Genomic DNA, 27,762 nt, shown 5'->3' with positions numbered 1-27,762 from the left:
GAAAAAAATGGACCTGTGCATTCTATAGACTAAAGAAAGTGGAAATGGTAGGTTGCAGTTTGTTTGCAGGTCCACTTCTGTGAGAATACCTTTTTCCTGAGTAGAAAAGAATTCATACCTGTTGACAAGGGAAAATTTAAGGTGATGGCTGTCATTCATTTGCCCTACATATTCATCAGGGGTCACTCTGTGCTAATAAGTACTAATAGATAGTGAGCAAAAAAACATGATTCCTTCCAACATGGATCTTAAAATCTTGAATGAGAGACAATTCACAGGATAAATTCTATAATAAAAGGAAATAAGGGATTTTTGTGGGATATCATGACTAATGGTGGATCTGTTCCCTGAAATAGGGAACTGGGTGGGAAAAGAGGTGAGTGGTTGAGCAGTTCTTTTTGGACCATATTGTTTGAGTTGTGGATATTCAAATATAGGAGGTACTTGGATATACATTTTTTAAGCCATTAGAAAGATCTGGGCTGAAAATAGTGATTAGGGAACTCAGAATATATAGGTAGTAGTTAAAACCTTGGGAATAAATGGGATCACCCAAAGAAGGTCTAAGCAGAACCTTGAGGAATACCAACATTTGACAGATGGACAAAGAAAGAGAAGTCCCTATCCAAGTCCTAGCAGCATGTCCAGAGAGAAAGAAGGCAACCAGCACAGTGTAGTGGAAGGTAATAGAAGGTAGTATTTTCAGGAGGACAGAGCCTCTGTAGAGTCATTTACTCCTGGGTAACGGTGGAAACAGCGGTCAGCAGATGGTCAGAGTTGAGACCATATTGTGTAGGTTGAAGACTGACTAGGAGGTGAGGTAGTTGAGACGGTGAACTTTGGTTTAGGAACTTTGACTGTGAAGTGGGAAGAGGAAGTATGATGGCCAGGGAGGCATGTGGGATCAAGGCTGCAGGATCCACAGGGAGGCCTTTCTGTTTTTCTTCTTTAAGGTGGGAGGTATTTAGGGGTTCAGTGGTGATGGTGAGTGAGAAGGTGAATCACAGGATAGAGGGGATAGGTGACCTATAGAGTGAGGTCCTGGTGAAGTAGGAAAATGGATCCAAAGCCGGAGATGGACTAGTTGGTGTTAGTTAAATGAAGAGGAATACAAGAAATATGTAATATTAAATATTTATTTGAGCTTTTTTTTTTTACCATGCCGCAGTTATTTTTTCTTTAATATCTATCACTGTCCATCCCTTTACTTTACAAATATGCACAGAACACTTAATCAAACACTGGGAGAATACTTTTTAAAAAAGCATAACTCAATATCTTTGCTTGCAAGGGGCTTACAATTTAGTAGGGGAACAAGGCAATCACCAAAAATAAAAAATAGGAATGTTAAATTACAGTATGAAAAAAATCAAAGGACGGTATGTGAATAAATCTGAGCAATGCAGACACTAAGGACCAGAGAAAGTCAATTAAAAAGACATTACTTTGGGGTGTAGTAGTAGGGAGAATTCACAGAAGATACTGAAGTTGTAGAATACATATGCCCTAATTTGGTGGAAGAAAGCAGTTCGAGGTAAGGAAAAGGGGCTGAACAAAGAAAACAGAGGTCTTTGTGGGTAAGTGAGTCTGCTGGAGACATATCTGTGGTAGATTTTGAATGCCTAGTTCATGGTTTGAACTTTATCCTGAAGGCAACAGGAAGTTGTAAAAGTAGAGAGTGATAATGGACAAAAAAATAGATTTTTGGAAACTTTAATATACAGAGATATTTAGGTAGATTAGGGAAAGAGGAGAATGGAAGCAGGACATACGACATTTTGAGTTGGAGTGAAGTTGACCCATTCAAGAGAAAATGTTTGGTATAGGAGCAGGAGTGGACCTGAAGTACCTTTCAGGACAGGAAAGTAAACGTGCCTCAAAGACAGACATGACTCAGAAAGCGAAGAAAGAAAACCGTCTTAACATAGTCTTGAAGTATAAAGAAAATTTCACGGAGCACAGTAACTTGGTAATAATAAAAGAACAAGGGTCAAACAAAACTTTTTGTTTTGTAAGTCATGCAAATATTTTTGTTTGTTTGTTTTTTAAAGAAACAGACAAAAGTCATGACTTCCAAGCAGCTTCGAAACCAGAAAGAACCATAGGGTTTAAACTAGCCAAAGATGCCAGACAGATCTTAAAAGCCTGAGAATCGTAGTTTAAATGCCTCCAGTAAGGCACCGTTATTTATGCCCAAAGCCTTTCTATCAGACAAGCCTTGTAGAATCCACTATGGAAACTCTTCTTCAGTCTCCGGGGAGGCGGTCTCCTCCCTCCCTCCACGATGGCACCCTTCTGACTAAGGCAGCAGTGGGGTCTGTTTACAATCAAGAGACACTTCAGACAAATTTTGTATCCTCTGTGCATTGCCTTCCCAGAAGAAAATAAATGATGGTGATCCCAGGAGGAATGAAGTTCTTAGTTTTTTAGTCCTGGCTGATATCAGAGCTAAGGGGCTATCTCCAACAAAGGCCACCGGGGAAAACCTGCTTGTTGAGAGACTGAATGTTGGTTTTGGTGAAGACCAAGCTCAGCAAAGTACACCAGAACTCATCTTCAGCAGCTGATTCTGCCTCTCTTCACCTAATCTCTTGTTTCTCTTTAATAGTGAAAAGTTATCATTAAAATGATGTCTGCTGGAATACTAGTACTGCTCAAGGTTTTAAAGCACTCTTGCTACTTTGTACTCCCCTGTTGTTGTTTTTTTTAACAAACAACATACAAACACAAACATTGTTAACATAAGAACATTTCATTCTTGGTGTACAATCAGTGGCTCACAATATCATCACACAGTTGTATATTCATCACCATGATCATTTCTTAGAACATTTGCATCATTCCAGAAAAAGAAATAAAAAGAAAAAACTTATACATACTATACTCCTTATCCCTCCCTCTCATTGACTACTAGTATTTCCGTCTACCCCATATAGATATGTCTATATTTTTTTAACTTTTTTATTGTATAGTATAACATATACAAAGCAAAAAATTAAAAAGCAATAGTTTTCAAAGCATTTTTCAACAAGTGGTTACAGGACAGATCCCAGAGTTTGTCATGGACTAACATACTATCCTTTCATGTTTTTCCTTCTAGCTGTTCCATAATATAGGAGGCTAGAAGGCTTAAATTTTTTTTTATCATCATAATTGACTTTTTTCTTCATTTTTTTGTGAAAAATAACATATATACAAAAACAATAAATTTCAAAGCACAGCACCACAATTAGTTGTAGAACATATTTCAAACTTTGACATGGGTTACAATTTCACAATTTTAGGTTTTTACTTTTAGCTGCTCTAAAATACTGGAGACTAAAAGAGATATCATTTATATCATGATATTTATGATATTTATGAATTTAATGATTCAGCCTTCATATTCCTTAGTTAAATACTGTCTTCTCTGTATAGCTCCACCATCACCTTTGATCTTTTCATCCCTCTCTTGAGGGATGTTTGGGCTATGGCAATTCTAAATTTTTGCTATTGGAAGGGTTTGTCACTAATATGGGGTAGGGAGATGGACTTATCTGATGTTCTGGAGAGGCTGGGCTAGGTTTCAGAACTTATCTGGACCAGGGACCCATCTGGAGGTTGTAGGTTTCAGGAAAGTTACTCTAGTGCATGGAACCCTTGTGGAATCTTATATATTGTCCTAGGTGTTCTTTAGGATTGGCTGGAATGGTCCTGATCGGGGGTTGGGAGGTTATGATAGGTAGCAGGTAGCATGGTCTTACTGAAGCTTGCGTAAGAGCAACCCCCATAGTTGCCTCTTGACTCTATTTGAACTCTCTCTTCCACTGATACTTTGTTAATTATACTTCTTTTCCTCCTTTTTACCCAATATATTTTAACATTTGTTCCCCCTTGTTTTTTCCTAATACCCCTTACCTTGTTATTCCCTTTCATTGATCACTAGTATTTCAGTCTACTCAATTTTTTTTTAACATCTGTTTCCCCATTATTTGTTTACTTTTATCCATATTTTTTACTCATCTGTCCACACTGCAGACAAAAGGAGCACCAGACACAAGGTCTTCACAATCACATGGTCACATTGCAAAAGCTTTATCATTATACAGTCATCTTCAAGAAACATGGCTACTGGGAGAACACATCTCTACAGTTTCAGGGACTTCCCTCTAGCCACTCTAATACACCTTAAACTAAAAAGGGGATATCTATATAATACATAAGAATAACCTTCAGGATAACCTCTCGACTCTGTTTGAAATCTCTCAGCCACTGACTCTTTATTTTGTCTCTTTTCTCTCTTCCCTCTTTCCGCTGAAAACGTTTTCTCAATCCTTTCATGCAGAGTCCCAGCTCATTCTCGGATTTCTGACCCACACTGCCTGGGATGTTTACACCCCTGGGAGTCATGCCAGGGGAGGGCAGCGAGTTTGCTTGCTGTGTTGGCTGAGAGAGAGAGAGGCCACATCTGAGCAACAAAAGAGGTTCTCTGGGGGTGACTCTTAGGTCTAATTTTAAGTAGACTTAGCCTATCCTTGGTGGGGATACGTTTCATATGAACAAACCCCAAGATTGAGGGCTCAGCCCTCTGATTATTTGTCCCCACTGCTTGTGAGAACACCAGGAACTCTCAGAATGGGGAAGTTAAACTTTTCCCCTTTCTCACCATTCCCCCAAGGGATACTTCTTTATTCACTGTTCAAATCACTCTGAATACTCCCCTGTTCTTTCTAATACAATATAGCTCTAACTCTTCATAGGTTTGCAGTTCCCACCTGACTCTTTCAGCTTTTTTTTCTTACTTCCTCATGATTTTGGTTAATTGGCATTTGTATACCTTGCTCTCCTCTTTGCTTTGGTGTTATGTTTCCCTAGGAATCTTTTCTTGCACCTCTTCCTGCCTCTCCTCACCTCATGAACAAAACCACCTCTTCCTGTCTCTCCTCACCTCGTAAGCAAAACCGAAAACCTCTGGCTTAGACATCATTAAAGGTCTAACACATGTTTTCTTAGTCTTTAAGGACTTTATTTCTCTTTCTCCACCCCCTTTTGGTTAGTTTTCTCTTAACTATGTTTTACTTCAAACGTAATAGTGGGAGAGGGGTTTGTGATTTGTGCTGTTGCATCTCTGAATTTTAAATTCTTGCAGGACAAGAACTTCCACGTAAATTTTTTTTTCTTCCTCTTTCTCCAACCCCCCCTCCCCCAGCACATTTCTCCCTATACATAAAGCATCTCATATCGTAATTTATAGACTCAGTGAATGATCTGTTTTGACGAATGTTTATGGGTGGAAGTCTGTCTCTAGAGGCAAATGCTTTCGGTCATTTTTCTAGCAGGGACATTTCATATGTGTAAAATATTTTAAGCCCCCAAATTTTGTGGTGTATGACCATTTTACTATCCTAAGTATTGAATGTTTTGTTTTCCCCTTCTTTCAACCTGAATACCAGCTCTGAGTTTGAGGGTTTTTGTTTTAGGCAAAAGGAAAGAAGAAATGGATTGGTTGAGGAAAGCAGTTATTTTCTGGGTCAGCCCTCATATGCAGAAATTAAAATTAGAAATTACCTAGAAACAAAAGGACAAATACTGTATGTCTCAGTAATATGAGCTAAGAATAGTGAGTGAACTTTGAGAGTTAAAGTTGAGAACACAGGTTATCAGGAGATAGAAAGAGGGTAGAGATTGGACATTTGGTGCTGAAGGAATACAGAATGTGTGACAGGACTAACTGTAAAAATTCAGAAATGGATAGCGCAATACTCTGATGGTAGCACAATAATATAAATACACTGAATGAAGCTGACTATGAGTGTGGTTGAGGGAGAAGGGCTGGGGGCACATGTGAAACAAGGAAAGATAAGAGGATAAAGACTGATATAATATAACTTAGGAATGCCTAGAGTGGACAAATGATGATTAAATATACAAATATAAAAATGTTTTTGCATGAGGGAGAACAAGTGAATGTCAGCATTGCAAGGTATTGAAAATGGGATGGCATATGGAGAAAAGTACAATCAGTGTGCCAGAGTCTGTAGTCAACAATAACATTAACCTTATAATATGCTTCCACTGAATATAACAAAGGCATTAGGCCAAAACTAAATGTCAACAGGCGTGGGGGGCGGGAATATCTTCATATAGATTATGGTGGTTGAAGGTATGTCTATTTACTTGGATTGTATGATGTACAAATAAAACTTTTAAAATAAGCAGAAAAAAGAAATAGAGAAAATGTGGACAAAGAAATGAACCTATTCAATGTCTGCCCCCCCCCCCCCCAGCAGCGTGCTGGTTCCTCAGGTAGCTAGGGGTGGGGTTGTCATATGATTTTGCAACCCCATTGCTAGATATAGACCTGGAGGAAATGAGAGTGGGGGCATGAATGGACATTTGCACACCGATGTTTATGGTAACTGGTATATACATCTAGTTTGCTAGCTGCCGGAATGCAATATACCAGAAGTGGAGTGGCTTTTAAAAAGGGGAATTTAATAAGTTGCTAGTTTACAGTTCTAAGGCCGAGAAAATGTCCCAATTAAAACAAGTCTATAGACATGTCCAATCTAAGGCATCCAGGGAAAGATACCTTGGTTCAAGAAGGCTGATGACATTCAGGGTTTTTCTCTCATTTGGAAAGGCGCGTGGCAAACACATGTTGTTTGTTAGCTTTCTCATCTGGCTTCCTGTTTAATGAAGCTCCCCAGGATGCATTTTCCTTCTTCATCTCCAAAGGTCGCTGGCTGCTGGACTCTCTGCTTCTTGTGGCTAAGTCGTTCTGCTCTCTCAAAATCTACTTCATTCTCCAAAATGTTTCCTCTTTTACAGCATTCCTGTGAACTAATCAAGACCCACCCAAATGGGTGAGGACACATCTCCACCAATCCAGTTTAACAATCACTCTTGATTGAGTCACATCTCCAGGGAGATGATCTAATTATAGTTTCAAGTAGGGATTAGAAGAAACATCTTGCCTTTACAAAATGGGAATAGGATTAAAACATGACTTTTCTAGAGTACATACATCCCTTCAAACCAGCACAACATACAATGGACTACTGAACGCCTGCAAGAAGGAATGAAGTTGTGAGGCATGCAACTAAGTGAATGAACCTTAAGGACAGTGTGTTGAATGAAATGGCAGAAACAAAAAGACAAATATTTTATCATGCTTCACTCATAGGAACTAACAATAATACACAAACTTGGAGAATCAAAGTCAAGAGCATGGACTATCAGGTTGGGGCCTATTGTAAAGGGTCCTAAATTGTAAGCGCTTATAGCAGTCACATATATTCAGGAGTTGTAACTGTTCTCAGTTCTGAGACACTGGGCTATTTGTGCATAACCTGGTCGTTCCCTGAAACTTTGTATATTTATGTGACACCTAAGACTGAGTTAGAACACTGAAGGTATGAAAGTCAGAATTACCCCATACAGCAACTGTTAAAAAAGTTGAAAAAGTGACCAGATTTTCAACTAGAGATATGAGTGAAGCTGATCTGGGTAGGACTCAGGTAAATCAGATACAGGATAAAGGGTGATATGGTCCATGTATTAAAACCTCAACTTCTGTGTGAGACCACAGGGAGAGATATTTAATTGGTGCAAAATTTATAGTTTGCATGACGCATTATCTGATTTAACTTGTATGGTCAGTTTATTTGAACACCATAATTACATGGAATCTTGAATAGGGCGTGAGATCTTGCAGGTTTGTACAGGTTAATGTGATACCCCAGTAGTCCCATAGTAATTTGGGCAGAAAATAAAAAAGTATTTTCAAAATCCCCTTGGGGGACTGTGGAGAAAGGAGGAAATATTCAACTTCCCTATCTGGGGAATTTCTAATATTCTCACAAGCAGTTGGGACAACCAATTCAATAAGCTGAGTCCTCGATCTTGGGTTTTGCCCCTATGAAATTTATTCCTGCAAAGGAGAAGCTACATCTACTGATAATTATGCCTAAGAGTCACCCACTAGAGACCCTCTGTTGTTACTCAGATGTGGCCTCTCTCTGTAAGCTACTGATCTGTTTATTCCAGCTTAAATACTATAGTTTGAAATTGAGCTTTAACATCAGGTATAGTAAATTCTTAGGCTTTTAAGAATGTTTTAGCTATTCTCATACATTTATTCTTTTATATGACTTTTATAATCATTCAGTCAAAGGCTGGGAACAGACAGACTCGACTGTGATTATACTAAATTTATGGATTAATACAGGAATGATAGATATCTTTACAATATTGAATCTTCCTACCCATAAAAAAGTGTCTTTTATTCTGAGGCTTCCTTCTTATAGGGCTTGAATATTTGTTAATTTTTCAGGTATATTTTATTGCTATTTCTAAGTTTTGTTAAGTTTTTAATGTTATTTTTTATAGTCAGATGACCGTATTGAACTTTCTTCCTAATGTTTTAGGTAATTCTTTAAGTTTGCCATAAGATAGCCATTATCTGAAAATAATCATTAGGTCTCATAATTTTATGTTTCTTTTTCTTTATCTTGGCTTATTCCCTTGATCACTATTTCTGGAAATTGCTGAATAATAGGGATGAAAGCAGGATCCTTGTTCCTGTTTCTTTCCTAGGAATTGTCCTAATCATGATTGCTTTGAAATATGTTTAGTCATATTAAGGAATGGATTTTATCAAATCCTTTTATCATATCTTGAAATGAGCATATGAACTTTTAGAAAGATGAGCTATATTAATAGATTGTCTAATGTTGGCTAACATTAGCCAGTCATTTAGTTTATATGCCTAAACATTTAGTTTATATGCCTAAAATGAACCCTATATGGTCATGATAATATTTACTTATATTTTACTTATTATGAATGTGCTTGGATGATAGTTTTATTTCTTAATGCTATTATCAAATTTTAAAACAGGACTATGGTAGGTTTGTAAAAAGAAGTGGGAACCTTTCTTTCTTCCTGTATTCTCTAGGTAATTTTTGTAATTTTGAAGTGATATGTGCCTTGAAGGCTTGAAACATCTTGGTTGCAAAATTGTCTTGCCTGATGAACTTTTATTTTTAATAACCTTATTTTGAAAAAAAAATCAAAGAAAATTTGTGAAAGGAGTACAGCAGGTATATATCCTCTGCCTAAATTGGCCAATTAACATTTTGCAACTTTTGTTTTATAAACTCTTTTTTTTCCCTCTGTGTGTGTGTGTTTATACTCTTTGAATACACTCAGATTTTATATATATATATACATACATGCCTGCTATGTTTTAGTTTTGCTGGACCATTTAAATGAGGAGGCCATGACCTTTAGCCTTAAATATTTAAATAAGTATCACTACAAACAAGAATAGGATATCTTTAACATAATCCTAGTACACAATGCTCAAATTTAGGAAATTTTACACATTTATTATTATTATTATCTAATATACAGACCATAGTCACTGTCCCAGTAATATTCTTCATGGCAGTACCACCTGCCTACCCCTCCACTCCCTGCCCAGATCCAAGGCAGTTCACACTCGTGTATTATATTTTGTTGTCCCATCTTTTTGTCTCTTAACCTGAACTAGTTTTTCATAAGCCCTGGAGCTTTTTTTTTTATTAATAATATTTTTATTGAGAAATATCCACACACATACAGTCCAGCCATATTATCCAATCCTACTTCCTCGGTAACTTCCTCATTTTCCCCAAGGTTACCAATCTTTTTTTCTAGCACTTGAAACTAATGGTGGTCATTTTTTTTCCAAGAACATTGTCAGTTTCTTCCAGATTTTTAAATTTATTACCAAATAATTGTATAGTATGTTTTATATTAAAAATAATAAATTTTTGGCAGGTGAGTATAACCTCTTTTTGGTTTCTAATTTTTTATGATTGTTTTTCTCAAGTAGATTGACTAGTGGTTTACCTATGTTATTCATTTTTTTCTCATATGATTTATTATCCTTTGCCTTAATCTTTCATAATGCAGTCCTTCATGTCTCCTTGATTTTAGAGAGAGAGGGTTGTTTTTCTTCTTGGGAGGAATATTTAATTTACTGATTTTTCTTTCTTTCTTTTTTTTTTCCAGTAAGAAAGTGTTTATGAATTTTCCTGAGTGAGGTGTGGTCACATCTCATAGTATCCAGTATGAGATTTTTCTAATTATTATTTCTAAATATTTTATAATTCTTAGAAACATGTAAATAGTACAGAATTGCTTAGGAACATGCCTTTTTAAGTAGTCTCCAGATGCTTGAGGATTTCCTTTCTCTTTTTTCTTTCTTAATTGTTCCCAGTATCTATTACAGTTATGTGATACTCTGTATCATTTTGTTTTCTTCCCCGCACCCACCCACTGGGGTAAAGTGTATATTAAGAATCAGAACATATACTCTGACTTTCAATATTGAGTATAGTAGTATTTTTGACAGGTCTGCTATGAATTATCTGACATAAAAATAATTTGGCACAGAATATTCATAAGTTAAACTGAAATTTTGTACTACACCCTTCATCAGTTTTTTAAAAGGTTTTTAAAAGGCATTTTTCCTGTTTATTTCTTTATTCTTTATGATTTTATTTGTCTGAAATTAAAGTTGCAGCTTTTTATTTCTTTTTTCTATTTGACTAGTAGTTTTGCCCACCCCAAAGCCCTTTTATACTGTGACGTCTCCGTTTATGGGTTTCTCATTTTGAAAAATCTCTTGATTGCATGAATCTATAATAAGTTTTCAGGAAGTATATGTGGATGCCATATTTCTTTTGTGCAGTCATATTTACCTATATATTTATAAATGTATTGTATATATTATATACTTTTTTAATTAGAGAAGTTGGAGGTATATAGAATAATCATGCAAAGAACACATGATTCCCATTTATCACCCTATTTTTAACGTCTTGCATTGGTGTGGTAAATTTGTTACAGTTAATGATAGCACATTTTTTATAATTATACTATTAACTATAGTCCATGATTTAACTTAGGGTTCACTGTATTGTACAGTTCCTTGGATTTTTAAAAAACTTTGTTCTGTTACCATAATATAAAACTTAAAATGTCCCCATTTAACCACATTGAAATATATAGTTCAGTGTCGCTAAGTGTGTGCACAATGTTGGGCTGCCAACACCACTATCCATTACCAAAACTTTTCCATTGCCCCAAATACTCTGTGCCTTTTAAGCCTTAACTCCCTGTGTCTTCTTCTTCCCCCTCCCCTGGTAATATATATTCTAGATTCTGAGTGTATGAGTTGGTTTATTCTGATTATTTCGTATCAGTGAGATCATACAATATTTGCCCTTTCGTGTCTGACTTATTTTACTGAACATGATGTTTTCAAGATTCATCCGTGGTGGCAGATGTATCAGGACTCAATTATATTTTGCAGCTAAATAATACTCCATTCTGTGTACATACCACATTTTGTGTAGCCAATCATTGGTTGGTGGATGCCTGGGATACTTCCATGTCTTGGCAGTTGTAAATAATGCAACTATGAACATCAGTGTGAAAATATCTGTTCGAATCCCTACTTTCATTTCTTTGGGGTTTATACCTAGAACTGGGATTGCTGGGTCAGTTACCATAGAATTATTAATTCTATACTTAGCTTTTTGAGTAACTGCTAAACTGTCTTCCATTGTGGGTGTGCCATTTTACATTTCCACCCACAGTGAATTACTGTTCTTATTTCTCTACATCCTCTACAGCACTTGTAATTTTTTTAATAGCTGTTTTAATGAGTATGAAATGATGTCTCATTGTGCTTTTGATTTTTGTCTTGCTGATGGCTAATGATGTTGAGCATCTTTTCATATGCTTTTTGGCCATTATGTATTTGCTATGTAGAAATGCCTATTCAAGTCTTGCCTCTTTTTTGTTTGGGTTGTTTGTCTTTTCATTGTTGAGTTTAGATTTCTTTATATTTTCTAGATATTGAAACCTTATTGGATGTGTGGTTTCCAAATATTTTCTCCAACTGTGTAGAATGTCTGTTTACTTTCATAAGATCCTTTGAAGAACAAAAGTTGTAAATTTTGATGAGGTCCCATTTATCTGTTCTTTTGTTGCTTGTTCTTTGGAAGTAAAGTCTGAGAGATGATATCCAAACAGAAGGTCCTGAAGATGCTTCCTTTTGTTTTCTTCTAGTTTTTTTGATAGTTCTAGCTCTTAAATTTAGGTCTTTGGATCATTTTGAGTTGATATTTATAAAAGGTGTGAGATAGGAGTCCTTTTTTCTTTTGCAAATGGTGATCTAGTTTTCCTAACATCATTTGTTGAAGAGACTATTCTTTCCCAGTTAATTGGGTTTTCCCTCTTTGTCAGAATCATTTAGCTTTAAATGTGAGTGTTGATTTCTGAGCCCTGAATTCTGTTCCATTGATCTCTATGTCTGTCCTTCTACGGTACCATGCTGTTTTGATTACTGTACCTTTGTAACAAGTTTTAAGATTGGGAAGTGTGAGTACTACAACTTTGTCCTTCTTTTGCAAGATAGCTTTGACTATTTGGGGCCCCTTACCCTTTCATACAAATTTGATGATTGTCTTTTCCATTTCTGCAAAGGAGATTGTTGGAATTTTGATTGGCATTGTGTTGAATCTATAAATTACTCTGTGTAATCTTCCAGTCCATGAGTACAGAATGTCCTTCCATTTCTTTAGGTCTTCTTTGATTTCTGTTGCCTTCACGGATAAATGACAATTTTGCTGAGTATAGAATTCTTGGAATATTCTTCTTTACCCTCAACATTTCTTCATTATTCTGTCATCTGATGTTGCAAAGCAGCCTGAAACCAGCAAGATTTGTTTTGCTTTGTTTAATTTGGGGGACATGGTTCTTTTGCCTGAATTCTTACATTCTTGGGATTCGTTATCTTCACCAAATTATGCTTTGGTCTTAGTCATTTCCTACAAAATTTCTTTAGCAGTTGATGAGCACTTTAAGTCATCAAGTTCAGATTTTCCTTGGTTTAGGATTAATTTCTTTTCTGAAATTTAATTTCTCCTCCACTACTGAATTTTCTTTCTACAATGTACTAATTAATAAAACTTCAACCTGCATTTTTCATATATTTTCTACAGTGTGCTCAAGTTTATCTCTTTATTCTTACTGTCTTCATGCACATTGTTTTTCTCTTGCTTGGGTTTTTCCCCTTGCAGATTGTTTTCTATTATGTCTTTGCTCTTTATTATTACTTCTCATGCCATTTAAAATATTGCAATAATTTTGTCTGTTAAAATTTCTTCCCTTAGCTTTGCTAATGCCTTTTTATAGTTTAAATTCTTGTTTTTCATCTTTTATTTCACAGGCCAGGTTTTCTTTAATTTTCTTAGGTGAGTTATTTAGTTTTCTTTGGTTTTTTTCAGTCTAAGTTTTTCAGATTTTCATACCATTTTCCTGAGTTTTTTCATTATTAATATCCTTTTTTGTTTTGTTTCAGAAATTTTGGGTGAGGTTCATGAATGTTGTTCTGCTCTCTTGCCCAAAAATAATGTAACTAGATAACTCCTTGGCTCTCCTCAGGGTATCTGGGCACCATTCCTATCCTCCCTTTGGGATTTAAACTGGCAGGCAAAATTATGTGAAATTCTCCTCAAAATTAAACACTTTTGTGTATCAAAGGACTTGGTAAGGAAAGTAAAATGGCAGCCTAGTCAATGGGAGACAATATTTGGAAACCATATATTAGATAAGGGTTTACTATCCAGAATGTATAAAGAGATACTACAACTCAACAACAGAAAGACAAACAACCCAATTAAAAATGGGCAAAGCCCAAATGAGATTTGTTATATGAAACTTAACCCCACAAGGGTAGGTCAAGCCTACTTAAAATTAAGTCTTAGAGTCTCCCCCAGGAGAACCTCTTTTGTTGCTCAGATGTGGCCTCTCTCTCTAGCCAACACAACAAGCAAACTCTCCACCCTCCCCACCCCGTCTTCATGGGACATGACTCCCAGGGGTGTGGACCTTCCTGGCAACGTGGGACAGAAATCCTGGAATGAGCTGAGATTCAGCATCAAGGAATTGAGAAAAACCCTAGAATGAGCTGAGACTCAGCATCAGGGAATTGAGAATACCTTCTCGACCAAAATGGGAACGAGTGAAATGAGACAAAGTGTCAATGGCTGAGAGATGCCAAACAGAGTCCAGAGGTTATCCTGGGGTTATTCTTATGCATTAAGTAGATATCACCTTGTTAGTCAAGTTGTAGTAGAGAGGCTGGAGGCAACTGCCTGAAAATGTGGAGCTGTGTTCCAGTAGCCATGTTTCTTGAAGATGATTGTATAATGGTATAGCTTTCACAATGTGACTGTGTGATTGTGAAAATCTTGTGTCTGATGCTCCTTTTACCTACTTTATCAACAGATGAGTAAAACATATGGAATAAAGATGAATAATAGGGGGAACAAATGTTAAAATAAATTTAGATAGAAATGCTGGTGATCGGTGAGGGGAAGGGGGTATGGTATATGTCATGGTTAGGTACAGGTGTCAACTTGACCAAGTTGTGGTACCTGTTCATCTGATTGGGCAAGCGTTGGCCTGTCTGTTGCAATGAGGACATTTCATAGGATTAGGTCATGATCACGTTAGCTACATCCACAGCTGATTCCATTTGTAATCAGCCAAAGGGGAGTGTCTTCTGCAATTAGTGATGCTAAATGCAATCATGGGAAGCCTTTTAAGGAGGACTCAGAGGAGACAGGTTGCATTCCTGCTTTGGCTGGCGAGCCTCTCCTGTGGAGTTCATCCAGGCCATCCATTGGAGTCATCGGCTTCGCAGCCTGCCCTGTGGATTTTGGACTCTGCGTTCCTACGGTCACGTGAGACACTTTTATAAATTTTATATTTGCAAGTGTTCCCTGTTGATTCTGTTTCTCTAGAGAACCCTAACTAATACATCTTGGTACCAGGAGTGGTTCTTAAGGAACAGAATCTTAAAAATGGGTTTTTATGAATGGTTTTCTACTCTGACTGGGCTCAGAGACACTAAGGACTCTGATTCCCATAATCAGAATGACACTCCCAATCCATGGACTGAGTTGGCAAAGGAGATAGTCAAAATATCATCATTCGATTCTCCTAATGCTTCGCTTGTACGAAGCCAGACTCTGGGGGATAATGTTTTTGACACCTTTACAGAGTTTTGCAGAAATAAGAGTTATAGAGATGTTGGTTGGTTGTTGTTAGATACACTGTCTGCATTAAAGGGTGAAAGGGATGGGCTTAAGGCTTCAAACAAGAAGCTTAAGTGCCGTCTGAAAGATGTAGAGGTTTCTATGAGTATCCTCAAGGAAAATTTTATTTCCTGTAGCCGTAGACTTGAGATCTCTGAAAATCAGACTCAGAATCTTATTGTTAGAGTAGCAACTTTACAACGTAAACTGAAATCTCAGTCTTGCATGGTGTCTGCCGTTAAAGTGAGGGCATTGATTGGAAAGGAGTGGGACCCTGAAAAATGGGATGGTGACATATGGATTGATAATGATGTTGGGGGTGAGGTTGAAACCCTAGACCATGCTGAGCCTTCTTTAGATAACCCTGTAATAGTCTGCCCTGAGGACATAGCCGCCCCACCTTCAGCCTGCCTTGAGGAATTGGCCACCCAACCTCCTCCTGAAGGGATTAGCCCTAGAGTTATTAATCCTGTTTCACCAGATGAAACTGCAAATGAAAGCCCTGAAGCAAATGGCTTGGAAGATATTTCTAATTCTTTTCATGACCCACCCCCACCACCCCTCATTTCTTCTAGACCTATAACTAGACTAAAGTTCCAACAGGCCCCTAAAGGTGAGGTACAAAGTATCACACATGAGGAGGTACGTTATACTCCAAAAGAACTGTGTGAGTTTTCCAATTTATATAGACAGAAATCAGGGGAATATGTGTGGCAATGGATTTTAAGAGTGTGGGATAATGGTGGGAGGAATATAAGGCTGGATCAGGCTGAATTTATTGATATGGGCCCACTAAGCAGAGATTCTGCATTCAATGTTATAGCTAGAGCAGTTAGAAAAGGTGTTAACAGCTTGTTTGGGTGGTTGGTTGAAACATGGATCAAAAGGTGGCCAACATTACCTGAGGTTGAAATGCCAGAACTGCCCTGGTATAATGTAGATGAGGGGATCCAGAGGCTTAGAGAGATTGGGATGTTAGAGTGGATTTATCATGCAAAGCCTGCTCTTACACCCCAGGAATGTCCAGAAGATGCACCTTTTACCAGAACAGTGAGAAATAAGTTTGTGAGACTAGCACCATCATTCCTCAAGAGCTCTGTGGTTGCACTTCTCTGTAGGTCAGATATTACTGTAGGAACTGCTGTCACTGAGCTGGAATCCTTAAACACAATGGGGATGACAGGATCCCGAGTTGGCAGAAGCCAGGTGGCAGCACTTAATCACCAAAGACAGGGTAGACGCGGGTATTATAATAGACAACAAACTCAAAGGAGGCATCAAAATTATATGACACGCAGAGATTTGTGGCATTGGCTAGTAAATCATGGGGTGCCTAGAAATACAATAGAAGGGCAGTCTACTAAATTCTTGTTGGAGCTGTATAAACAAAAGAGTTCTAGGTCAAGGGAACAGAAGTCTAACCTGAATTACAAAAACACAGAATCACGGCCCCTTAATCAATTTCCAGACTTGAAACAGTTTACAGACCCTGAGCCCCTTGAATGAAGGGGAGGCCAGGTCCCTATGGGGAAGAAACCTGTTACACTGCCACAAATTTATACTGTTGACCTTCCTCTAAGTCTTCCTCAAGGAGACCGACGGCCTTTTACCAGGGTAACTGTGCATTGGGGAAAAGGAAATGATCAGATATTTCGGGGATTATTAGACACTGGTTCAGAAGTGACATTAATTCCAGGGGACCCAAAACGTCACTCTGGACCACCAGTCAGAGTGGGGGCTTATGGAGGCCAGGTGATCAATGGAGTTTTAGCTCAGGTCCGTCTCACAGTGGGTCCAGTGGGCCCCCGGACCCATCCTGTAGTTATTTCCCCAGTTCCGGAATGTATAATTGGCATAGACATACTGAGCAACTGGCAGAATCCCCACGTTGGTTCTCTAACTAGTGCAGTGAGGGCTATTATGGTGGGAAAGGCCAAGTGGAAGCCACTAGAACTGCCCCTACCAAGCAAAATAGTAAATCAAAAGCAATACCGTATTCCTGGAGGGATTGCAGAGATTACTGCCACTCTTAAGGACTTGAAAGATGCAGGGGTGGTGATTCCCACCACATCCCCATTCAACTCTCCTATTTGGCCTGTGCAGAAAACAGATGGGTCTTGGAGAATGACAGTGGATTATCGTAAACTCAACCAGGTGGTAACTCCAATTGCAGCTGCTGTTCCAGATGTAGTATCATTGCTTGAGCAAATCAATACATCCCCTGGTACCTGGTATGCAGCTATTGATCTGGCAAATGCTTTTTTCTCAATAGCTATTAGTAAGGACCACCAGAAACAGTTTGCTTTCAGCTGGCAAGGTCAGCAATATACTTTCACTGTCCTACCTCAGGGGTATATCAACTCTCCAGCCCTATGTCATAATCTTGTTCGCAGAGACCTTGATCGTTTCTGCCTCCCACAAGACATCACACTGGTCCATTATATTGATGATATCATGTTGATTGGACCTAGTGAACAAGAAGTAGCAACTACTCTAGATTTACTGGTAAGGCATTTGCGTGTCAGAGGATGGGAGATAAATCCAACAAAAATACAGGGGCCTTCCACTTCAGTAAAATTTCTAGGTCTCCAGTGGTGTGGGGCTTGTCGAGATATCCCTTCTAAGGTGAAGGATAAATTGCTGCATCTGGCCCCTCCCACAACCAAAAAAGAGGCACAACGCCTAGTTGGTCTTTTTGGATTTTGGCGACAACATATTCCTCATTTGGGTGTGCTACTCCGGCCCATTTATCGAGTGACCAGAAAAGCTGCTAATTTTGAGTGGGGACCTGAACAAGAGGAGGCTCTGCGACAGGTCCAGGCTGCTGTGCAAGCTGCTCTGCCACTTGGGCCATATGATCCAGCAGATCCAACGGTGCTGGAAGTGTCAGTGGCAAATAGAGATGCTGTCTGGAGCCTTTGGCAGGCCCCAGTAGGAGAATCACAACGCAGACCCTTAGGATTTTGGAGCAAAGCCTTACCATCTGCTGCAGATAACTACTCTCCTTTTGAGAAACAGCTTTTGGCCTGCTACTGGGCCTTAGCAGAGACTGAACGCTTAACCATGGGTTACCATGAGACCTGAGTTGCCTATCATGAGTTGGGTGTTGTCTGACCCACCAAGCCATAAAGTTGGGCGTGCACAGCAGCACTCTATTGTAAAGTGGAAATGGTATATACGAGATAGAGCCAGAGCAGGTCCTGAAGGCACAAGTAAGTTACATGAAGAAGTGGCACAGATGCCCATGGTTTCCACTCCTGCTGCCACATTACCTTCTCTCTCCCAGACCAGAGCTATGGCCTCTTGGGGAGTTCCTTACAGTGAATTGACTGAGGAAGAGAAAACTCGGGCCTGGTTTACAGATGGTTCAGCACGATATGCAGGTACCACCCGAAAGTGGACAGCTGCAGCATTACAACCCCTTTCTGGGGTGTCCTTGAAGGACAGTGGTGAGGGGAAATCCTCCCAGTGGGCAGAACTTCGAGCAGTGCACCTGGTTGTTCATTTTGCTTGGAAGGAAAACTGGCCAGAGGTGCGTTTGTATACTGACTCATGGGCTGTTGCTAATGGTTTGGCTGGATGGTCAGGGACTTGGAAAGACCATAATTGGAAAATTGGTGACAAAGAGGTCTGGGGAAGAAGTATGTGGATAGACCTTTCTGAGTGGGCTAAAAACATGAAGATATTTGTGTCCCATGTGAATGCACACCAGAGGGTGACTTCAGCAGAGGAAGATTTTAATAATCAAGTGGATAAGATGACCCGTTCTATGGATACCAGTCAGCCTGTTTCCCCAGCAACTCCTGTTATTGCCCAATGGGCTCATGAACAAAGTGGTCATGGTGGTAGGGATGGAGGTTATGCATGGGCTCAGCAGCATGGACTTCCACTCACCAAGGCTGACCTGGCTACAGCCACTGCTGAGTGCCCAATCTGCCAGCAGCAGAGACCCACACTCAGCCCCTGATATGGCACCATTCCCCGAGGTGACCAGCCAGCTACATGGTGGCAGGTTGATTACATTGGACCACTCCCTTCATGGAAGGGGCAGCGATTTGTTCTAACTGGAATAGACACATACTCTGGATATGGGTTTGCTTTCCCTGCACGCAATGCTTCTGCCAAAACTACTATCCGTGGGCTTACAGAATGCCTTATCCATCGCCATGGTATTCCACATAGCATTGCTTCGGATCAAGGAACACACTTCACAGCAAATGAAGTGCGGGAATGGGCACATGCTCATGGAATTCTCTGGTCTTACCATGTTCCCCATCATCCAGAAGCAGCTGGATTGATAGAACGGTGGAATGGCCTTTTGAAAACTCAATTACGGTGCCAACTAGGTGGCAAAAACTTGAAAGGCTGGGGTAATGTTCTCCAGGAAGCTGTGTATGCTCTGAATCAGCGTCCACTGTATGGTGCTGTTTCTCCCATAGCCAGGATCCATGGGTCCAGGAACCAAGGGGTGGAAATGGGTGTGGTGCCACTCACTATTACTCCTAGTGATCCACTAGGAAAATTTTTGCTTCCTGTCCCTGCTACCCTGAGTTCTGCTGGTCTACAGGTTTTAGTTCCAAAACAGGGTGTGCTTTCTCCAGGAGAAACAACAGTGATACCACTGAACTGGAAGTTAAGATTGCCACCTGGCCACTTTGGGCTACTTATGCCTCTGGATCAACACACCAAGAAGGGAATTACATTATTGTCTGGGGTAATTGACCCTGACTATCAGAAGGAAGTAGGACTGCAACTACATAATGGAGGTAAAGAAGAGTTTTCTTGGAATATAGGAGATCCCCTGGGGCGTCTATTAGTACTACCATGCCCTGTGATTAAAATCAATGGAAAACTGCAACAACACAATCCAGGCAGGACCACTAATGGCTCTGAGACTTCAGGAATGAAAGTTTGGGTCACCCCACCAGGCAAAGAACCACGGCCAGCTGAAGTGCTTGCTGAGGGGAAAGGGAACATGGAATGGGTAGTGGAAGAAGGTAGTGATAAATATGAACTTCGACCACGTGATCAGTTACAGAAACGAGGACTGTAATGCTGTTTTGTTTGTGTTATACTATTTAAGTTGTAAGATATCAAGTTTAAGAATGAATGTTGCCCAAGGATTTGCACCCTATTCTGGAGAGATTTAATGTGTTTCCAGTTATATGCAGGACAGTTGAGTATTGTCAGGTAAAAGAAAAAAATGTGTGCTTGTTTTCATTTGGAAATTAAGTATGGTCTAAGGTGATACATATATATATACAGGTGCCAAGTTGACAAGGGGTGGACTGTCATGGTTAGGTACAGGTGTCAACTTGGCCAAGTTGTGGTACCTGTTCATCTGATTGGGCAAGCGTTGGCCTGTCTGTTGCAATGAGGACATTTCATAGGATTAGGTCATGATCACGTTAGCTACATCCACAGCTGATTCCATTTGTAATCAGCCAAAGGGGAGTGTCTTCTGCAATTAGTGATGCTAAATGCAATCATGGGAAGCCTTTTAAGGAGGACTCAGAGGAGACAGGTTGCATTCCTGCTTTGGCTGGCGAGCCTCTCCTGTGGAGTTCATCCAGGCCATCCATTGGAGTCATCGGCTTCGCAGCCTGCCCTGTGGATTTTGGACTCTGCGTTCCTATGGTCACGTGAGACACTTTTATAAATTTTATATTTGCAAGTGTTCCCTGTTGATTCTGTTTCTCTAGAGAACCCTAACTAATACAGTATATATGAATTTTTTTCTGTTTTCTTTTTATTTCTTTTTTCTGAATAAATGCATGCAAATGTCCCAAGAAATGATCATGATGATTAATATGCAACTGTGTGATGATATTGTGAATTACTGATTATATACGTAGAATGGAATGATCAAAAGTTATGAATGTTTGCGTTTGGTGTTTTTTGGTATTTTAAAAAAAATTTAAAAATTAATAAAAAATGGAATAAAGCAATTCAAAACTCAAAAAAGCATTAAATAAAAAAGTTAAAAACTGAAAAAAAATGGGCAAAGGACATGGACATTTTTCAGAAGAGGAAATACAGATTGCTCAAAAACATGTAAAAAGATATGGTCAGCGTCACTGGCTATTAGGGAAATGCAAATTAAAACCACAATGAGATATCATCTCACATCTACTAGAATGGCTACAAGTGCTGAAGAGGATGTGGAGAATGAGGCACACTTATTCACTGTTGACGGCAATGTAGAATGGTGCAACTGAAAAGTATAGAATTGTCATATGATCCAGCAATCCCATGGATAGGTATATATTCAGAGGAACTGAAAGCAAGGACACGAACAGACATTTGCACACCGATGTTTATTGCTGCATTATTCACAATGCCAAATGTCCATCAACAGACAAATTATGGTATATATATACAATGGAATATTATGCAGCTGTAAGACAGAATAAAATTATGAAGCATGTAGCAATGTGGATAAACCTTGAGGACATTGTCCTAAGTGAAATTAGCCAGAAACAAAAGGACAAATACTCTACGGTCTCATTAATATAAACTAACATTAGTAAGTGAACTTTGAGGGTCAAAGTTAAGAACTTCTGTCTTTGCTTTGTCTATCAAGAGATAGAGGGTACATACTGGGCATTTGATGCTGAAAGAGTACACGATGTTCAATAGGACTGATTGTAAAGATCCAGAAATGGATAGCACAGTACTATCTGATGGTAGCACAATATTGCAAGTACACTGAATGAAGCTGAGTGTGAGTATGGTTGAGGGAGCAGAGCTGGAGGCATGTATGACATCGTCATTAGGAAAAGAGGGTAAGGACTGGGATGGTATAACTTAGCGATGCTTAGAGTGGACAGTGATGATTAAATGTGAAAATATAAGAATGTTTTTGTATGAGGGGGGAACAAGTGTATGTCAGCATTGCAGGGTGTTGGAAAGGGGATGGCATGGGGCAGTACAATCAATCCAAACTAGGGTCTATGGTTGACAGTAACATTGTAATATACTTCCATTGAATGTAACAAAGGCAGTGCCAAAGCTAAATGTCAGATAAGTGGGGGATATGAGTGGAAAGTATAGGATTCTCTGTGGAAGAAATAGAAATGTCCTTATATAGATTTTGGTGGTGAAGGCATGTCTATGTGATTAAACTGGGAACAGTGTGAATAAAACTGTTTTAAGATGAACAGAGATTATCGACACCCCTTTCCAACATGAAAAAGTTAGAAAGGGCAGAAAGAGTTCAAATACCCCTAAGAGAAGGAGAAGTTATAACAGAGAAGATAGTATTTAATGAATGACTATGACTGTTCAATCCTTACATGACTGTTCAATCCTTATATTGACTTTTTTTTTAGTCTCCAGTGTCTTGGAACAGCTAGAAGGAAAAATCTAAACTTGTGAAACAGTAATCCATACCAAACTCTGAAAATTTTTCTATAACTACTGGTTGTAATGTACTTTGAAATTTATTGCTTTTTTGTATATATACATTTCATAATAAAAAATGTTTTAAATAAATGAACAGAGAACAAGTGCTGGAGAATATGTGGAGAGAGATGTACCTATTCGCTGTTGATTAGGTAAGAGGAGTGGGGCAGCCCCTCTGGAGGGTAGTATGCTGGCTTCACAGGAAGCCAGGGGTGGGGTTGCCATATGATCCTGCAAACCTGTAGTTAGGTATATACTTGGAGGAACTGAGAGAGGGAACACAAATGGACATTTGCACACTGATGCTTATGGTGGCAGCATTTTGCAGTGGATGGAAGTGGTCTAAAGTACATTGACTGAAGAATGGAGGGGGGAACTGTGGTATATGCATACAATGGATAGAGCAGGTAGAAGTAAAAACCTAAAACTGTGGAATTGTAACCCATGCCAAACTCTGAAATGTGTTCTACAACTAATTGTGGTGCTGTGCTTTGAAATTTATAGCTTTTTTGTATATATGTTATTTTTCACAAAAAAAGAAAGTAGTCAATTGTGATGATAAAAAAAATTTATGCCTTCAAGCCTCCTATATTCTGGAGCAGCTAGAAGGAAAACTCAGAGATCATATGGGAGCCCATGACAAACTCTGGAATCTATTCTGTAACTACTTGTTGAAGAATGCTGTGAAAATGATTGCTTTTTTCTTTCTTTGCTTTGTATGTATGTTATACAATTAAAAAGTAAAAAAATTAAAAAAATACATACAATGAAATATTGAGCAACTGCAAGGAGAAATGAAGTTGTGAGGCATGCAACTAGGGAAATAAACCTTGAGGACAGTATGTTGAATAAAATTAGCCAGAAACGAAAAGACACATATTAATAACGTATCACTAATATGGACTAACTATAATGTGCAAACTCTGAGAATTGAGTTCAAGAGCACAGGTTATCAGATGAGGGCCTATTGTAAAATTTCCTAGATTGTTAGCTGTTAGAGCAGTCACATCTATTCCTGAGTTTTAGCAGTTATTTCTAAATTCTGAGATGCTGAGCTCTTTGTGTATAACCTATTCGTTCCCAGTAACTTCTGGTATTTGTGTGATACCTGAGACTGAGCTCGAGTTCTGCAGCTAGGAAAGTCAGCATTGCCCTATACAGCAACTGTTAAAAACACTGGAAAGGTGATCAAACTTCAGATAAATTTATGCATGAAGCTGATCTTGGTAAGACTGAGGTAAACCAGACATCATGGGATTGAGAAAGACCCTTCAGAAATGAAAGAAAAATAGTTTCAGTGGCTGACAGATTTCAAATAGAATCAAGAGGTGATTCTGGAGGTTGTTCTTATACAGTATATAGATACCCCTTTTCAGTTTTTGGTGTTTTGAAGTAGCCAGAGGGAAACACCTAAAACTTTTGAACTATAATCTGATAGCCTTGATTCTTGAAGGCAGTTGAGTAACTATAGAGCTTTTAAGGTATGTCTGTGTGATTGTGAAAACCTTGTGACGATACTCCCTTTATCAGTATGGACAGAAGAAAAGAAAAAAGATGAAAAATAAATTAATAGGGGAGGAAGAGGGATTATAGGATGTTTGAGTATTTTTTACTTTTATACTTTTTTTGGTGTAATGAAAATGTTCAAAAATATATTGTGGTGACTGGCCATCTTACTGCTGCCCCTAATAGTCTCTCCCTTTGGGGTCACGGGGATACTAAGACCCCTACCTGGACCTTCGCTGACCCTGCTGTCCCCAGTGGTCCTTTCTGTCTCAGCCGCAGCAGCTTCGCTAAGGAATGCAGCCCTTCTAGGTCCAGGGGTGTTACAGGCAACAAGAATCTTTCATACTGGGCAGCCAAGTTTTGCCCTTCTACCGCCTCTTCCCGAGTATTGAGGAAAAGTTCGCCTTGGGCTGATTCCTGAGGAATTCTTCCAGTTTCTTTATCCTAAAACTGGTGTCACAGGACCCTACATACTCGGAACTGGGCTTATCCTATATTTTCTATCCAAAGGAATATATGTGGTTACTGCAGAGACCTTCTCTACTGTATCGACAGTCGGGTTACTCATCTGTGCAGTTAAAAAATATGGTGCCTCTTCTGGACAAATTGCTGATAACCCAATGAGCAAAAAATTGCCCAACTAGAAGAGGTGAAGCAGGCTTCTATCAGAAACATCCAAGATGCAGCTGACTCTGAGAAGTCACAGCAGGCACTGGTGCAGAAGCACCGTCACCTTTTTGATGTCCAGAGGAATACCACTGCTATGGCCTTGGAGGTTACTTACCGGGAACGGCTGCGTAGGGTATATGAGGAGATCTCTGCAGAATATGATATGTCGAAAGGAGCAAGAACACTTGATAAACTGGGTGGAGAAGCACGTGGTACAGAGCATTTCTGCACAGCGGGAAAAGGAAGCAATTGCCAAGTGCATTGCAAATCTAATACTGCTTGCTCAGTCACAACCAGTTCTGTAAATGGATCTATCCCAGTTGCCACAGCTAGAAACAGTTGACCGCCTAAATGGAAAATAGTTATGTGACGACTATTTGCTGTCTACTGAAGTTACAGTTTACCCTAGCTAAAAATGAAAAATTTTAATTTGACATGGTAAGAGAACAAAACAATCTTTTGGGCCAGTGAAATGTTTCTTATTCTTATTCTGCCCTTTGGGTTGTTCTGTGATCACTTTTGAATAAGCAGTTTGCTTTTAATGAAATTTAGTAGCTGACTAGACTTATCAAATTATAGTTTAAATTAGGTGTGTTATCTTAAAATGATAGCTGAAACAAGAAAAAAAATAGATTGTGGTGATTACTTACACAGTTATGTGGTGTACTGTGAACTACCGATTGTACAGTTTGGATAATTATATGGTATGTGAATAGAATGTGAAGTTATTTCAGTTATGATACTCAATTTTTTGAGTGGTGATAGGGAGCTGATCCTATTAGGTGCTTGTAGGTAAGAAGCTTTGTCTGTGTTAGTTTTCTCTTGATCCCTTGCTGAAATTACTACAGATTTCTATCCTAACCAGTTTGGGAGGTTTTCTTTCCCAGCAAGGGGACTCAACTGCTGTGTATTGGATTAGTTCCTTAGGATACGCTAACAAATTTCTAAAAACTTGGTGACTTAAAACAATGTACACTTATTCTCTTACAGTTATGGAAGCCAGAAGTTGAAAATTAGTTTCACTGAGCCAAAGTCAAGGTATTAGCAGGAATGTGCTCACAGAGTATTAGCTGGACCACACTCACTCAGGAGACTTTGGAGGAAAACCTGTTTCTTGCCTTTTCCAGCTTCTGGCGACTGTCAGCATTCCTTGGCTTTTGGCCACCTCACAGTACTCTTCAAGGCCAGCATCTCAAAATCACTCTCTGCGGGCCATGGCAGGTGGCTCAGCAGGCACAGTTCTCAGCTACCATACCAGAGACCTGGGTTCATTTCCCAGTGTCTCCCCATGCAAAAAAGATTAAAAATTAAAAAAATAAAAAATAAAAATCTCTCTCTGCTCAGTCTTCACATCACTTTCTCTGTGTATATCAAACCTCCCTACTCTCTTATACTGACATTTTGTGATTGTATTTAGCATCACATAATCCAGGTTAATCTCCCCATCTCAGAGATCCTTGGTTATATTTGCAGACTCTTTTTCTAAATATTAACTAATATTTAGAGGTTCCAGGAATTAGGACTGTTATCTTTTGGGGCATTATTCAGCCTACTACAGGTATTGTTTTGTTTCTCTACTTTTCACATTAGTGAAAAATCAGATTAGGATAAGGTTTCATGGATTATAAACTGTTAGAGTCACAGGGATTATCCTCTTACCAAATGATGCTAACTCAGATATCGTGGCAGAGAAAGGTATAAAATGGGCTGGATACAATTTAGTAAGGAGTGGTAGTAACTCTGGAAAATGCATGTTGTTGGGGAAGATAGGCTAATGTGTGATGGTCAAATTCAGGCTACCAGTTTGCAGTCCTAGTTTGCAGCTGCTTTTTTTCTTCTTCTTTTTATTTTCTTAATTTTTTTACCTTCATGTCTCTGTGTGTAAATGTGGCTCAAGCACACTGTTCTTTTTCTCTCCCACTGTTTACTTCCATCTCTAGATTTTATTTTTCTAGTTTAGAAAGATTTCCTTTCAGTAGACTCCAAGACGTTGTTAAGAGAGCAAGGTCAGAGAAAACAAAACAAAAAGCTGTTATAATATTGCCTCATCACTTGTAACAAAGGCACCGGACTAATGCAAAATGTTAATAATAGGGAAAACTGCATGTGAAAGGGGGAGTACATGGAACTTTGTACTTACTGCATGATTTTTCTCTAAACCTACAACTTCTTTAATAAATATTACATATATATATATGGAACATTTCAGATATGCTTATCATGCCTAATCTTACAGAGTAGTTTTTAAGGAACAAGTGCTTGTTATTGACGTTATATTTTTATAGCATGTAAATTTAACCAAGTGTAACATCTAAACAATGTAAATTTAAAATAGACAAAAATATATAGTTGAGGTAGATCGCTGTTAATAAGGTGTATATTAAATCCATTTTTATTTCTCCATGACTGACAACAACGACAGCAAACTGTAATGGTACCAGGGTGAGGAAGAAGGCGTGAAGTGGATTCTATCTCTCTTAACCCTTTCTTTCAGCCCGAGTTTCTCTAAGTTGGGGGTTATTAGTGGGAGACTTTAGGATTTTCTCCATCCACTTTTAAAATGATCTCTCTCTCTCAATCTCCTTCTCAATCTTCCTCTGTTTGTCCCTTTCTCTGTCCCAGGAGAATTAGAGCTGATGGTACTGGTAGATTTTCTGGCATTTTGCCCTGGCTACGTTTTCTTCCCTGTTTTGATTGATTACTTTCTATTCATTTTGGTACTTTCTAGAGGGGAGGTCTGTAAGTGTATTTATGTCACCATCTTTCTTGTCAGTTGAATTAAATTAAAAATTTTTTTCTCTGTATTTTAACACTTGTAATCAGAGCACTTCTCTCATTCCTTTTATATGGACTGCATTTTTTAAAAAATACATAAAACATTTGGTTTTCTTTGTTATAAGTCAGTCTTCCTTTAGTAAAATAATTTTGTATATCTTATAATCTTCATCTTGGTACTAAAAATGAGGGTTTTTAAAAAAATAAAATTCATCAGCATGAATTTAGACTTAACTATTAAATGATAATGTTTACCTAGATATTCCTA

At 38.6% G+C, this 27,762-nt stretch overlaps 1 protein-coding gene and 1 pseudogene across 2 annotated transcripts in view; both read left to right on the top strand.

Annotated features, from left to right (window-relative positions):
- Positions 1–27,762, top strand: part of PPM1A (protein phosphatase, Mg2+/Mn2+ dependent 1A) — a 73,180-nt gene that overhangs the window by 13,507 nt on the left and 31,911 nt on the right. The window lies entirely within an intron of this gene.
- On the top strand, positions 24,209–27,565 carry LOC143652625 (ATP synthase peripheral stalk subunit b, mitochondrial pseudogene; annotated as a pseudogene).

The sequence above is a fragment of the Tamandua tetradactyla genome, chromosome 12 (genome assembly GCF_023851605.1).
Source record: "Tamandua tetradactyla isolate mTamTet1 chromosome 12, mTamTet1.pri, whole genome shotgun sequence".
In the NCBI taxonomy this organism is placed as follows: Eukaryota; Metazoa; Chordata; class Mammalia; order Pilosa; family Myrmecophagidae; genus Tamandua; species Tamandua tetradactyla.
This window is presented reverse-complemented; position numbering and strand designations above follow the sequence as displayed.